The 16,004-nt window shown below is 39.9% G+C and overlaps 1 protein-coding gene across 4 annotated transcripts in view; it reads left to right on the forward strand.

Moving 5' to 3' along the window:
- NPAS3 (neuronal PAS domain protein 3) overlaps nucleotides 1-16,004 on the forward strand; it is a 799,363-nt gene that overhangs the window by 412,888 nt on the left and 370,471 nt on the right. The gene's annotated exons all lie outside the window — the stretch shown is intronic.

Below are 16,004 nucleotides of genomic sequence, written 5' to 3' on the forward strand. Positions count from 1 at the left end.
CATCAAATGGTGGTGTTAAAACAGACTTTCACACTGTAAGGGGAGTACATCACATTTACAGGGAATGGTGAGTTTGACATGCATTAAGAAGAAAGTGCTTTCTTGCCTTTTAAAAATCAGTTGTAATACTGACATCTGAGAGACCAATTTTTGCCAAATTCATGCAACTTAGAGATCGAAAACTTGGTGCTGACCCGGTTTTCTGTCTTATGTCCTGGAAGAGACTCTTATAACTGGAGCTCTGCAGCGAGATCAAGCTTCTGATGATATTTTTTAAGCACTCACCAAGAGCTCAGCCACAATACTAGGCACTTTCAGACTGACATTATCTCCTTTATTTTGTGTTGAACACAATTATTATCGCCATGATTTACATAGAGAAACTAGAAATGAGAGAAGCAATGTAACTTGCTACCAGACGCACAGTTACTGAGCAGCAGAGCTAAAATTCTGTCTTAAATTGTCTGAATCTAAATCCCGAGCTTTTTGTGCTACAACATGCTACTTCTAGATAGCTCCGTTATATCAGTCTCTTACGTGAGGTTAATTGTAATAATTTTTATTGTTGCACATAATTGCCATTGTATGATGTGTTCCAGGTCTTGTAGTAAATCTCTTCTTAACTTATTTCAGTTGGTTCTCCCAAGAAATATAGGAGACAAGTATTATCTACATTTTTGGGATGAGAAAGCTAATGATTAGAGATAAAACTCATCCAAAGTACAAAGCAATCCAGCCAGAATTCAAATCCAGCTCTGCCGCTGCCCAAAGCGTGTGCTGCTGACAGTCACACTGTGAGCGCGAGCACGGACGTGGTGGAGCAGGCACGTAATCCGGTGCCTCTGAGGCCAGCTCTGGGAGCATCCAGTTCTGTACAGATCAAAAACAGACACACAGGCCCTCGGGTTATTTAACTGAATTTAATCCATTTTTGGGGTAATTTTTGTTTGGCTTCATTTTACTAAGTTCAGCCAAACTGATTGGTATGAGCCTCCAGTTACCTTTTCAGTATGCCTGTGCCAGAGTTTTTGTTAGGGAAACATTCTTTTCATTTTGCCCCCTAGGGGAGGGATGATGGAGAAGAAGCAAGTGCTGGTGGCAGCTGTGTCTCAGAGAGAGGTTTTCTCCTACCTGATGGTCCAGTGTTTTGAGGATGGCAGTCCATACTGCTCAGAGAAGAGTCTAATTTCCAAAGATTCATAACCATAAAGAAAGTTAAATGAAGCAAACAGCATGCTGCTCTGTGCAGGGCCCCAGTCAAAACCACACGGCTCAGTTCCTCTCTGCTGTTGGGAAGATAATCACTGAAACTTTGTTCATGTCAAGTAAATGAATTTTGAATCCTCTGTACATTTAATTATCTGAAGCAGAACTTTTGTTGTCTTCCTTAAAAAAAAAAAAAAAACTAGTCCAGGTAGCCCCTACCATGGTATGTTCTGGGTACTAATTACTTCCCCAATTCTCAGCACTGTTTTAACTTGCTGTTAGTAATATGCTCTAAGTGTTATTTGGATTTATCAGCATGCTTTTATAAGAGCTTTCCCTTAACAAGGATGTTTATTTTGCCAGTCTACATCTACTGTAAGGTTGACTTTTTTGTTTCTCTCTGAATGTACTCTGGCCTCAAATAAGTACAGGTTTTTAAAGATTTGTGATACAAATCTAAGAGTATAAATCTATAAAGTGTTGAAAGTACTTTGACCATGAATAGTGCCCATCTATTCATTGGAAATGGTATTTTTATGGCTTCATCACGGATAGCAAGGAAGTATGACGTGTTGGTTAGTCAGTTTGACAAGACTGAGATAGTTCAACATTATCAAAATTCATTTAAAGCACATAAACTCTATATTTCAGTACAGAGTGTTTTTTTTTTTTAATTCTGAGAGGCTCCTGAGGTTATATTTTGCTACAATATGAAAATTAATTGTGGCAATGAAGGCCATGATTACAAACCGTTCACACTGTCCCACTGTGACAATTAGCTCCCAATTGTTAGACCCTTTGTTTATTAGAGCATTAAGAGTTGGAGCTGTCTTGACATGTAACTGAAAATGGATTCCTGTTGAGGCTGGTTATGAACCGGAAGGACACGCCATAAGGTGTTTTACTGGTTGGGGTGGGCTTATATTTCAAGATAGTACAATTGGGTCAGCCCTGATAGGTTTCAGGAGCATCGCTGTGAAAGATGTCTAACAGGTGCCTTTCCTCCAAACTCTGTCATGTGCTCGGTTTTCTTTAGTGAGAATGAACTTTTAAAATAAGTGTATTGTTCAGGAGGAGAGTCTGACACATAGGCAGCATGATCAAAGTGATTGCTTTTTCCTTAGAAACATGGAGCGCTTGCCTCTTCTAGGAGAACAAGGGAAGGCCGACGTCCCTGAAAGTATGCAGGCTGTTTCCTAAAGAGCGACAAGGAGAATGGGGAAAAAGCCTCCATTAAACTTTCAAAGAAACATATGTTTCAAACAGACTTGTTCAGCACTTGCTCCCTCTGTGAGAGTGCAGGGGCTCTGCGGATATCTGGGCCTGGAGATGGGAAGCCACCGCGTGCCACGAGGAAGAGGACGTTACAGAGACACACAGGAAATGTACCAAGTCCTTCCTAAACACTGTCCTGAACTCCTGACATGTTGTGCTTGAGTTTAGGTGTTGGCTCCGCCGCCTCTTGACCTCTATCCCCCTGAAATAAGCCATTTCCTTCTTTCCTTCCAAATGGTTATTCTGATATATTCTGACTTTTTTTTTTAAACTCACTAGCTTTAGGTCAAGAAGATTTCTCAGTATTTACTCTAAAAAAAATCTGTGTTCAAAGACAGTATCAGGTTGTGGTTAAGGGCATGTGTTCTAGACTCAGGGTCCCTTTATTACCAGGCTCAGCTGTTTATTAGCTGTGTGATCTTTTGCAAGTTACTTCAGATTTTCGTGCCTCAGTTTCCTCAGTTGAAAAATGGAAACTGAACTGACACTTAGGAGGAAGCACTTAGGACAATAGTAGACACATAGTCAGTGCTCTATACATGCTACTACTAGGATAGTTTTTTTTTTTATAACCCCAGATAATAATTTTGGTTAATTGAGACATTTTTGTTTTTAGGTTTATAGGCAAAAAAAAAAAAAAAAAAGTATTGACCACATTTCTAATAATTCAATTTGTTATGTATTTTTCTTCAACTTTTAACATTTTACAAGAATTTTATTTGCTTTTTAAATATAGCTCTTAAAGTCCATTTTAGACTAAATATCTTTTTGAATTTATGATACACACTTGTCATTAAAAGGGATTAGTAAAATACCTGAATCTAAGCACCTAGAAACTCCCAAAATAATACTCAAATTCTAAGAAAAGAAAATGTCTAGAAGGACATAATAATAAATGTGCACCTGCAAGTCTGGATATCTTGCTCACACCTTATCCCCATGGAAAATCTGAGTCAAGTTCTGACTTGTTGGGGCTGTAGAGAGAGAGTAAAACATTTTTCTGGGACTGGATGGGTTTACTTCAAATCTGAATCTCACAGCATTAGGTGAAGGATAAGATTGGTGATTGGTTAGAAAAGTAGAGGTATGGTCTTGCTGTGAAATTGTTCTGCCAGATAAATTAATGGACCTAATAAACAAATATATAAACAGCTCTAGAAAGAATGTAGACCAGAATTTAGAGAAACATTCCCAGAGACATGCTTAGTTTGACTAGAAGAAAATTTAACTCTGAAAGCCTCTTGCCTATTCCAAATAATTTGCATTCGGTTGCATTTGGAAACATTTTTAATTGGATGAGATGAATAGTGTGCCTGTCTGTCTGTCTGTCTGTGTGTCTGTGCCTGCCAATAGGAAAAAAAAATGGTCATGCCAGGCATTTTATTTATTTCTATCTAGAATTTGAACTTCATCAAATTTGACCTGGGTTGGGATCCAACTTACATATTTCTCATTCTTCTTAAGGTGCCTTTCTCTTCACTTGGAAAGGGATTCATAAGTGGAAAGAAGTAGCCTCACTAGATTGCATACACATTAGGTGTTGCTGAATGCAGAGTTATAACGGGGCATCTGTAATTTGTTAGCGAGTTAGCATACTGAGGTGCTTTCAAGACGTTAGAAAATTGTCTTTTAGAAATGATGTACCTTTTCAGAGCCTTATGAAATATAGTCCTGTGAAATACCTTGAGAAATTCGTTGATCTAATTGCAGAAATCTGGCCCTGAAGTTGGATTTCCACCTTCTTGCCCTGGCCTTCAGAGGCCACCGCAGAGAGTGGGGTGAGAGGTGTTTGCTGCCCTGGCCCCGTCGCACTGCAGTCGCAGGTTTCAGGAACCCCACGCAGCACTGCCAGGGAGTGTTCAAACAGCTGCCTTATTCTCAGAAAACTGGACCTTCAGTTATTCACTGGGGAGGCATTAAATAGAGGAAGTTGTAATTCGGTGGGTCCTCTGCTTGAATCTTTTGAGTTAGCCATGTCCTGTTACCGTCAGCGTGGACTCAGGAGTTTGCAGCATGCCCGTGAGCACAGTTCATTCCTCATGGTAAACGGATCCCTCTGGTGAGAGGAGGGTGGTATTTTGAAGATTCAATGAGATACGTGTGAAGCACTGCTAAGTACTCAGTCAGAATTGCTTACTTTAAAATACGTCTCTTTAGTTTGTTACTGTTACACGTTTTTGTGTAGTGACAATACCACAAAAAAAGACTCCTTCAGCTGCACCAAGAGGTATCTGAGAAGTAGACAAGGGCCCAACACCCGGTGTTGCAAGTCTTTGGTGGAAACAGTCTCCCTAGCTGTGTAGCGTGGAGCCCCAAGGAAGGTAATAATTTGAGACTTAACTCTATTTCAGGGTGAAAGCCATGTGCTTTTTTTTTTTAATTTTTCCTTTTTTGAGTTGGAAGAAAAAGAAAAGTAACCTATCTTCTTATGTCCTGGAAGAGACCACCAAATACCAATGCATATCCCTGCAAACAGATATCCATCTAGAAAAGCCATGGCTGGTCTCATAGACACTGAGTCATGCAACCCATTATCCAGTATACACTGTAGTCAGAAAGTCCTTCTGTGTGTCTAACTTAAACCCCCTCATGGTAACTGAGTTTATTTCTGCTTCTCTGATACTTGAAGACCCTTTCAAAACCAATAGCTGTTCAATATAGTGGTGTCTTTGTGCCTTAAGCACTTCACTAGTTGTTTTTTTTTTTTCTTTTTAATCTGAAAAATCCCAAACAATCAAGAATAAATTGGTGCTTTTCTCCAACCTCCCTAATGTCAAACTGAGACTTAAAGTGACCACTAAGGTGTGGGTTGAAAAACATAATACTCTTTGGACCTGGACAACTTCTAAGTAACTTTTTGGAAGTGCTTCCCTAACTAGGATGAGTTCAGTGTTGTGAGAAACACCCTCAGACCCTCACTGACCACTGAGCCAGCTCTGGATGCTGCTAACAGGCCTTCAGAATCACCCCCAGTCTCCCCTGTGAGGCTGAGAAAGTCTGCCCACCCATCATGGTCACAGTCCTTCCCTGACTTCCAGATCAGGGGGTAAGAAAGCTTAAGAATCACCAAAATGGCCTCTTCCGTGGCCTCCCCCAACACCACCCTCAGGAGGTACAGCCAGTTTTCTGCAACTCCATCATTATCCTGTTATTCTTATATTTACTCATTTATGCATTCTCTCAGTGAATATCACGTGTCTTCAGTGCGCTCAAGTGCTGGCTCCAGCGGCCTTCAGCATTGTCCCGGAGCCAGGAGCCCATCACTGCAGAGAAACACCATTTCTTGACAAGGGCTCCTAAGCTGTGGTTCATGTGTGCTGGTTGGGTGGCTGATCAGGTCCCAGCAAATAATACGAGGGAGAGAGTCTCCAGTTATCACTAGGTGGCCTAGGCATAGGGCGGGAGAACGGTGTTTCTGTGCCTCTGTAGGTAAGCACATTCAGACTGTATGCTGAGACCTGGCACTGGCTGGAGCTTAAGAATTTCTAGATCAGAGAGGAACCCCAGAAAAGATCTGGAAACAATAGAAAGTCACCAGACAAAACCTTCAGTCCCAAATCCCGGTTTTCATTTTTATCAGTCGTTGCATTTCCCTACAGTTGCAGCACTTTTTTTTTTTTTTAAAGGAATGTTTCCAAAGCCACAAAGCTTTGAAATATTAAAGAGAAATAAATGAACCAGAACTTAGGAAGTTGATTTGCTCACAAGAAAATTGTAGGTTTTTTTTTTTTTTATTTGAAATTAACGTAAAGGCATTTCCTCAAGTACAATGGAAAGCTTATTTATTTGTTTTTGTAAATAGGCATTTAAAAAAAAAAGAGCGTAAGAAATGTGGACCTTACTCTTTGATGCTTAGCAAGAGGTTTGTGATTTTTTTTCCCATAACTTGGGCCTAAGAAAAATGCAATAGTACAATACATCACTGATGCAACAGTCTGATAGATTTATAAAATGTTTAGTGAATGTATTCTGCTAAGACCAGCAGGAACACCTGCTTCCATTATTCCATCACTGATAAAATGGTAAATAGCTTATGTCAGTCATGCAGCTTGCATAAAGCCACATAGTTTACTTGCAGGGTTGGTCATTTGTATGGAATTATATGGGGTTTGTGTTCAATCTCTTTGTTAAATGACTCAGTAAAATTATAGGGTCATAAATGGACAGTGACACCATTTTAATCTTTGTTCATTTTATCTTTTCCACCCACTCCCTACTCTTGATTGCACTTCTTCCAGTATAAAGGAGAAGATGCACCTTCAGGGATTAACTGTTATTGTTGTCCACGGGTAACGGCGTGTATCCAGATGGTCAGTCTGATGGCATTCCTTTATTTATTTATTTTTTCAACCAGAGCCGTTTGACTTCCCTCCTGATCAATGAGAACTGTAACTTAAAATCTGACAGTACTATATCCTCCCACTAACCAATTTAATTAAGCAGTAACCACCAATATTCAAGAAGAAAACATGGAGCCGTATTCAGATGTCTTAAAGATAGTGCTGTCGAATAGCAGCCCAAATTGTGGTGCTCAGTGTCCCTTCCCTGACCTGGGAAGTAGGGGCAGGGGACCAAAGGAAATGGGAGGACACATTTGTTTTCCTAAATGAAAACCCTTCTAGTCTAGCTGAAAGGACTGACAGTTCCTGCTACTGAGTCAGAGTAGCACCTGGTGCTTCACACTCTCCTTGGACTGAGGGATTGAAGCCAAGCCCTTCATAGAGGTGTGGAGTTCCTGTTGGTGCGCCACACGTGGCAGGCTTTCTGCTTTTTTTAAGAGACTAAGAAGGAAAAATATTTTAATTTTGAGTCATTACCCTTTTTTTTCTTGGCTTATGGAAGGGGCCTCTGGTAGCCATGGTGAAACTCAGGGCACTGAATAAACTAGAAGTTCGTGGAAGGACTGTGTAGCACCACCACCGGGCAGAAAGTAACCTTGTTAAGACAATTCTGTAGGGGGTACTGCTTTTTTTTCCGTTTGCCTTCTCTATAGGTCCTACAGCTAGTATCTGTTCTGTTTTAGACCAGTAATCTCAAATACTACTTAGCTATTCTTAACTAATAATAAATCAGCGCATAATAAACATTTTCATGCTCACTGAAATGCATGCCTTTTTAAATTGATGATTGAGTGTTTATACCTTTGGCTGTCAGATTGTTGAATATTAATGAGAGGCCACTAGTCCAGGTGTCCACGTTTAACCATGCCTGAAAAGGTTGTATCATAGGGACTTTATGAAAGTGACATAGGAGTTTATGGAGAAATGATCGGCTGTCCCCTCTGGAGTGAAAATTACATATAGTTTACACATTATGTGAAGTTCCACTTGATAAAAATCAGGCATAAAACGTATTCAGCAGGTTCTGATACCCAGTTCCTCCTCCCTGGAAAAAGTAACGTGAATAAGGGAAGTTCCCTATTCTGGTCCAGTCTGTCTGTCTGTCTCATGTCACTCCCGTTCTTCCCTGTCTGTATTGTAATGCCTGCATCTATTCTTGAGGCCTGTTTATTAAAACCAGAGGATTCTTGGTCTTTGCTTTTGCATCTATGCAACCGTTGGTCTTGATCAGTTGATTTTCACAGAAGGCTTTGCTTCTGATATGCTCTGCACAGTGTTGGCTGCCTGCTTTCCTCTTTGGTGGGAATGGCTGAGAATGGCCGCATGTTGCTGCAGCTCTCTGTCTCAAGTGCCTGGATGTTCTGGGCCTGTGAGCTTTGTCAGCTGCACCGTTTCCGCACTGTCGGTATTTGGTACCACTGTGGCATGGGGAAGATGTATTGAAGCCCTTTAACCAGGAAGAGGCCATTTCTGAACAAAGTGAGAGCTGAAATTGGATCACCTCTGGGACAGGGGCATGGCGCTATTGATGAAGGACAGTTTTCTTTCTCTCACCTCAGAAGTGATTTGTAAGTGTGCAGTTCAGAAGTGCTTAGTACTCCTATGCATTAAGTAGAAAACAAGAAATAAATGTAAATCAAATGAACATGAATGAAAGCATGAACCTGACTACTTCTTTATACACTGGTGGAGTTTGACCAGACCAGGACTTTGCTATAGAAGGCTTCCATGAGAAACCTAATCTCTTTTACCAAATCCAACTTGTAGATAAGTCTGAATTGTTCATATTCTTTTATGGGTATTTTGTTTTGGCATAGGAAAACATCTAAAGTGCTCCTAGCATATCCCATCTTTAAAAATCTCACAGCATTTATAGGAGCATAATTAAGATTCATCAGATTTCTTTTTCCATGACAACAAGTGATTTGGATTAAAGTTTTGAAAAGCCATTTGCCTTCATCATCCCTGCGCTCTATTTGGCAGTCTTCTCTTGGGTGGATAGTATTTAACTGAGTCTATTAATTAGGGTATCTTGCACTAAAATTACTTTTTCAGAGTGCTGTCTGTGAGAAGGTTCCTTCATAGAAGGGTTACTCATTTATCCACAAAGAAGAATAAAAAAAGTTGTGTGTTCATTTGAATCTGAGTAGACACCTCCTTCATTTATTTTTTGGAATTAGCCCACCCACTTGACAAAAAAAAAAAAATTCTAATACAGGAGCTCCAGTAGTCTTCACTGCAATAAACATTTAAACATTTTACCCAGATGACATGAGAGATGGAGAAAAATGTCTTTCAAAAGTGAACTGTCTTAAACCAAAATATATGAAATAAAGTAGATGTCTTCAGTGTCATGATGAGAATATGCGTTCCAAATTAAGCCTCTCTCCTCAGAAGACTAGTGCAGAAGAGTCTGTTGCCTATCTGTTCACGATCAATCTGACACCGGCAGTCAGATTACTGAGCCCACATCTTCCCTGAGAACAGTGGTCAGCAAACATGAATATGTGTGTGGGAAGAGAGTAGAGTGTAGAAGGAAGCGGGAAAGGGGGAGAGTAAAATATGAATTGGAAGAAAGATAAATTATTAGGAAGAAAAGAAGCTTTCTCTTTCTTTGCTAGTAACCCCTGTCGGAGTCATGGACATTTCCAGCCTTAGTGTCTGTGACCCTGGAAGAAGCTGGCTTATGCCTGTTGTACACCTTGTGAGCCTCTGGAAGGAGAATGCCAAGAAGAAGGGGCTGTGGATAATTCTGGGCCAGTTGGTTTCCTTCAGACCTTCATTCATATCTTCCCTCGTTCTAAAGAACATAATCAAAGTATCTCTTCATTTAGTCAGATCTATTAGGTAGCAAAGTAATCTTACTCAAAACTGCATTTAAAAATTAAAACCACAGTGTAAAGCTCACAGAACGCTGTTTCTCGTAGTTCCCCTTCATGCTCACATCTGGGGGCAGGGGGGGTGGAGGGAGGACAGAGGCCGGATACACTGGTTCTAACCAACTGCCCCATTTCTCTAACCCAGAATCACAGTTTACGCATGTCTTCAGGGACTGTGCTTGGAGGGCAGACCCTTCTAATGACTTGTTAGCTTAACAATAAACCATTGAAGCTACTAATTTGCCTATAAACACACTCTCCCACTGGAATTGCCCTACACAGTACAGTTCAAAGGGCCTAATAATTGCCCTGTTCTTTTATATGGAACTGTTTCAACCCCTGCTGAGACCCAGAAGATTAAGAATGTAAAGGGAAATAAGCCTTCATTCCCTGTAAACTTGGCTCAAGACCTACAAATTATCTGTGGTCGCTAATTGAGCTCTTTATTTCCCCCTCACTGAAGCTCCTCAGTGGATGATGCATTTGCATCGTTTTGCTTTCTCCCCTCCACCAGATGATCTGTGTCCCCGTCTAGAGGCAGTTCCTTTGTAACCACCCTCAGAACTTAGAAGCCCATTGCAACTCACTGAACATTCTTCTTGGCTGCAGAGCATCTAGGAAGCTTCTCTCTCCCATTTCCACTGGACCTAGCTGGTCTCCAGGGTCACTGGTGATACTTGTATGGCTCCTCAGAGAGAAAGTGTGAATTCATTCCTCTTGAACTGGTATGTCATTTATTTCTAAAACATACCCTTTGATCTTCAGGTCTAAATAAAAGCAACCCTTCTGTGGCATATTTGGGTAAATTTCTCCCAATTTTTAGTATTATGTTGAATCATATGATTCATCAGTTTCAGATCAAAAACATTCAGGTATCAGCCATGGCATATGGCTCAATGTAAAAGAAATGGAGACTGATTCCCAGTCTAAAAGCCACTCTTGTGTGTAAGTACAAACTAATAAATTACTACTGACTGACTTCTTAAAATTTTCATTGCCTTTATTTTTCTCTGCTTTCTATCATCTCTACTTTTCTCTATTTTTTCTATCTTCCAACTTCTATTTGCATATGGATACTAAATGCGTATGAGTACTAAACAGTTATGCCTAGGGGCGTTGGCCTCTCCCTGCCCATCTAATGTAAGTGAGAAGTTGATCTAACCATAGATGAATACTTTTTTTTGGCCAGGATACACTGGAGAAACACAGATAGGACTGGTAAGATGCTTCTTAGCTGCACTGAATCTCTCACATGGCTGGCTAAAATGAAAAAGAAAAGCAAAAATAAAACCTAAACATCAACTAAGTTCGGACTTAGCGAAATAAGTGAATTTTAGAATATTGCTTCCTTTATTAAGGCTGAATATGTAAGGAGGCAGAAAATAAATACCAGTTTGGAAGTTACTGGAATCCTACTCCTTTTATCATTCTTTATCACTACAGATGCGTGATTCTTAGTATAGTTTTAAAAATTGCTAATTGAAAGGTGTTGTAAATATACATGACTTCTTTCAGGCAGGGAACTATAGAGATGAGTATTCTCTCTCAAATTTTACCCTTGATTTATCAGTACTAGATTGTCTTCATTTGTAAAATTAAGTTATTAAAACTTGACTGGTTATTGGGAGTTCTCTCTCCAAGCCTGCACAGCTATTCATTTAATTTTCCCTGCAAGAGTTGTGTTCTTTCCAATCAGTTTGCCCTTGGTGAAGGCACGGTAGAAACACAACCCCAGGTTGAATATTTCACCACTGGCCAAATGGTTACAGACTGTCCCTGACGCAGCCTTGTCGTAACCTGTGTTTGCGCTCATGCCGTGTACATGGACAAGGAGTAGATAACTCTCCCCTTTTTTATCTGTTCTTCCTGGGAAACAGCCAAACGTTCTTTTGTAATCAAATACTTGTATATCCACAGGCCACTGGCAACCATCCCAACATTTATTGGTCATTGAACACCTTGCATTAGGTAATTTTCAATTATCTTATTAAACCGGAACAGGAATCTGATCATGTTGCCTTTGATTATAAATGTAGCTCGTGTTCTTATTACTGTTGATAGCGGTCTTCATGGGGTGCCAGTGGTTTTCTGGGCACTGTCCCAGAGGAAATGCCGTGTCCTTTGCAAAGGGAGGCACCAGGAACAAAACAGCCGAGGACAAGAGCCCACTCAGGCTTTGTTTATTTTAGGGAAGGCCTGGAATGGAGACCTGCATGCCACCAAACCTGGTGGTGGTGGTTTATGGCATGATGGAAGTTCCTGAGGTTTCTATGGTGTGGTCCTCGGGAGGAAGGTGGAGAATGGGGAATATCTCGAGGGAAAATGACCATCGGTTATTTTGTTGATACACGGCTTTAGCTTTGGACACAAATGCTTAAGCAGTGGCAAAACTATCAGGCCAAGGGAAACTGAGAAGTATAAAACTTCTCCCCCCAGGGCCTCTGAGTTCTCCCCGCTGGTACAGTCATTTAAATATTTCCTGTTTTTAAATTAAATATTTCAACTACTTTTTGCACTGAGTAATTTCAAGAATAGGGTCCATATTATAAGCAACAGGTGACTTTTTTTAACCAAAAAAAAAAAAAAAATGTAGGCATTTGTAAGTTTGTGGGAGGAGAGTTGAGGAGCCCCCATTTAGTGATTCTGAGATGGTTCAGAAGGATAGTAGCCAGTTTGAGGAGCAACAATATAAATTGAAAATCTTAGTGCCCATAATGGGCATCTATTACAGAAGACTCTAGTGTCCTTTATACTGAAAACAAAGAACACTAACAGCAAAAACCCCATTTTATTCTGTATGAAATATAACTGGGTATCATACATGTTAAAAATAAACTGGTGTTTTAGAGTAAGGAGATGATACGGGGTTTGTTTCGTCCTAGTTGACAGTTTCAGTTGTCATTACTACATGTTCATCATTTTAAAAGATGACAAATCATTTCTCTCATCTCACTTTTTTAGTAAAGCACTAACTAAATAGGAAAAAACATGGTACATAGTATAACTAAAGATTGCCTTGACCTGTGTCTTTTGTAATGTGGAAGCAGATTTATTCAGATCACTAGCTTAATTTGAAAGTGGAGAGAAAGTGCAGAAAGTTCAGTGAGATTCATTCATAATCTATGATTCCTGCAGAGTCTGTCTCTGAGCCTGTGTGCTTTACCCCAATTAACTTCTACAGAAAGGAGTAAGAATATGGACTTGCAGAGCCTACTAGAGTGGAATTGAGTCATTCTATTCCCTAACTGAATTTCACCAAAGAACCCAGCACAGCAAGCAACCAGAGGGGATATCACTGCTAAAATACTGGCCACATTAAATATTTTGCATGAAATGGACGTGCTCAATGGAAGAATGCGTCAGGTCCTTAAGTGACTGGGATACTTTACTGCCCTCTTTGTAGCTCTGACATTGGCAGTCCCAAGTGGAGTTGCTATTTTTTTTCGAAATCGCTGCATAAATGAAATCAATTTATAAATATTTATAAACTTATTTCATTAATCCTTTTCTGGTCTAGTGTCATGAAGCTGCATAAGTCCAAGGAATTAAAAATAATAAATAAAAGAAACTCTTGAAGGAGTCTTCCTGTGGTACTAAAATTTACCAAATGTGACCCAGCTCATGTGGCTTTTCTGCTCGTAGCTAAATTGCAGTGACAGTTAAAGTTTCCCGAGGCTCAGATTGGATCAAATACATTTGACTTATTTAAACTTTTGATGGTGCTCTTCAATTTTGACATCATTCATCCATCCTTTTCATAGCTGTCACAGTATTTCAGGCTCTTTTTCCTCACACCCAAATAATTGCTACCCTCTCCTAAATTGTCCCCTGTCTTCCTGCCTTCAGGTGCTGGTTGATTTAATCCATCCTATACACAGTCTTGGATTAATAACGAGTAAATACCCTTTTTTTTTTTTTAATCAATCTCCTGGTTTAGATGACAGAAAATTCATTATTCTCCACTGCTGTCCAAGCTTCTTTTGTAGGTATGTAAGTCTCCTTCTATGAGGTCATCACAAAGGTGGGTCCACACCTACCTTCTGGCTCCCATTCATTTGCTCACCGTTCCTGATCTCCTGTGGATTTCAGTGATGCACATTCAGAGCCTAGACTTAGAATCAGTCCTTTCCAGTGTTTTGGATTACTACTCCCTGTTGGCTGGAGCTCACACTTTGGCTGAAACCAACCTGCCATCTAGATTCTAGCCCACTGTTTCTCATCCTGGGGTGATTTTTGCCTTCTAGGAGACATTTAACAATGTCTGGAGACATTTTTGTTGATCACAAAGTGGGGAATTGCTACTGGCATTTAGAAGCCAGGGATGCTCCTATACAGCCTGTAATAGGACAGCTCACGAAACGAATTTTCTGGCTTAAAATGTCAGCAGTGCCAAAGTAGAGAAACTCTTTGGTCCTGTTGCTCACTGCAGTTTGTCTAAATCTCAAACCAGCTCTTTGAATAGGATTACCTGCCACTCTTGAATGTGCATTGCTTTACCCCCCCATCTCTTTGCCTTTGCCTTTGCCTCTGAGATTTTCTCTTTGGAATATCTTCTCAACCATCTGCAAGTACTGTTAACCTAGTGAAATTCTGCCCATCCTTTCAAGCTTGGTTAGATGCTGTCTACTCCAAAGCAAACAAAAACTTCCCTGATTATTCCATTTGACAGTGTTTAGTTTTTTCTTGTCTGATACTTTTACAGCAAGCCACCTTGTAGGGTGGTTATGTCTGTGTCTTATTTTTCATTCTAGATATTTAGATTCTGTACAGCTCAGTGCACAATATAAAGCCAAGCAACATGGCACCCCATCCAGGGACTTCTGACTCTCTGTCTGTAGAGTTTTGCATATTTTTAATCATAGCAGAATCACAACTTAGAATTTGTGGGTTTTTTTCCCACCAGATATTATAATGTGCTTTTCTTCCATTCTGCTAGAGTGATTTTTAATAGCTATCTGATAATACTCAATCAAGTTGATATGCTCTAATTTACTTAACTAGTCTCCTCTTACTTTTAAGTTAACTGGATTTTATTTCTTGACAAAATAATTAATACAAAATTGCGTATCTTTGGTATGTAGCTTTTCCCCTTCCCCTTTCATCTGCAATATTCCCTTTGAACCAATTCCAAGGAATGGTCCAAATGGTCTGGCGTGTTTTTATTGCTCGTGATGTGTATTGCCAGAATGATTCCAAAGTGATTTCCCAGTTTAAATTGCCAATGACAATATTTAAGGAAACCATATACTTGAAAGAGTCAGAAGACCTAAGTTCAAGTGACATTCTGGTCCTCACTAATTATACGATCATAGGCAAACCATTTAATCTGTTTCATCATATTTTCTTACCTGTGGAATGGGGATAATAAACCTGCATCATAGGGCCATGAACATTAAATCAGATGATGTCTTTGGGAGTAAACTGTAAACCATAAAATTATCAGTGGCTACTCAATAAATACTTATTTAAAGACTTGTCTGTGCTAGGTTCTGTACTAAGAACTAGGGATACATAGATGAACAGAGTCTTGGCTTTAAGGAATTCTCAATATAGTGCTGTGTAATTATCAAAATACTAAAATTTTAGGTACAAAATAGACAAGAAATTACTTTTTATAGAGTACAAGGGATTGAAAATAAAGGCAGTCCATGTAATAGGATATACAAGTATGAAAGACCAAATTAATAAGATCATTGTTAGATTTCTTTTGATCCCACTGGGTCAGTTTACTCTCTCTAGCCTGCATCAGAAGTGCACTTCCTTGCTGGAATATATTTTTAGTGTTTCTGGGTTTTCTCTCATATGTTACAACAGCACTTTCTTTACTGCTGTACTCAGATGTGAATTTTTGTTCCTCATTTTTTTTTCCTGGGAAAATTCAAAGCTTTTTAAAAAGTTCCATTTGCTACTGATGTCATTTCTGTATCCTTTTGTGAGCCACGGGTCTCTAGAAGCTGCATGAGGGCATGGCCCCACTTGTGGTTGTTTTGTGACTCTCCCATCAAGATTGCTTTACTTCAGAGTCACTGAAAGTATTTAGGAACTCCAGCATCCTTAGATCTATCTTTGGGAAATAGATATTGATTTTCCTGCCTTTGAATGTAAAGACCCAGAGTGAGTCCGTTAGTGACTCATCTGTGAGCTGGCTGGGCATCAGAGGCTGAGGATGTGGAAGTGACTCCAGTAACGTACCTCAGAGCTGGTAGTGTCAGGATTGCTGGTGTGAGCACAGTGCAATGGAAGTTCTGGTCCAAGGACTCGAAGCCCAGAAACAGATTGTTCATGGGCAGGGGAAGTTTTGGAT

This window comes from Camelus ferus, chromosome 6 (genome assembly GCF_009834535.1).
Source record: "Camelus ferus isolate YT-003-E chromosome 6, BCGSAC_Cfer_1.0, whole genome shotgun sequence".
Taxonomy (NCBI): domain Eukaryota; kingdom Metazoa; phylum Chordata; class Mammalia; order Artiodactyla; family Camelidae; genus Camelus; species Camelus ferus.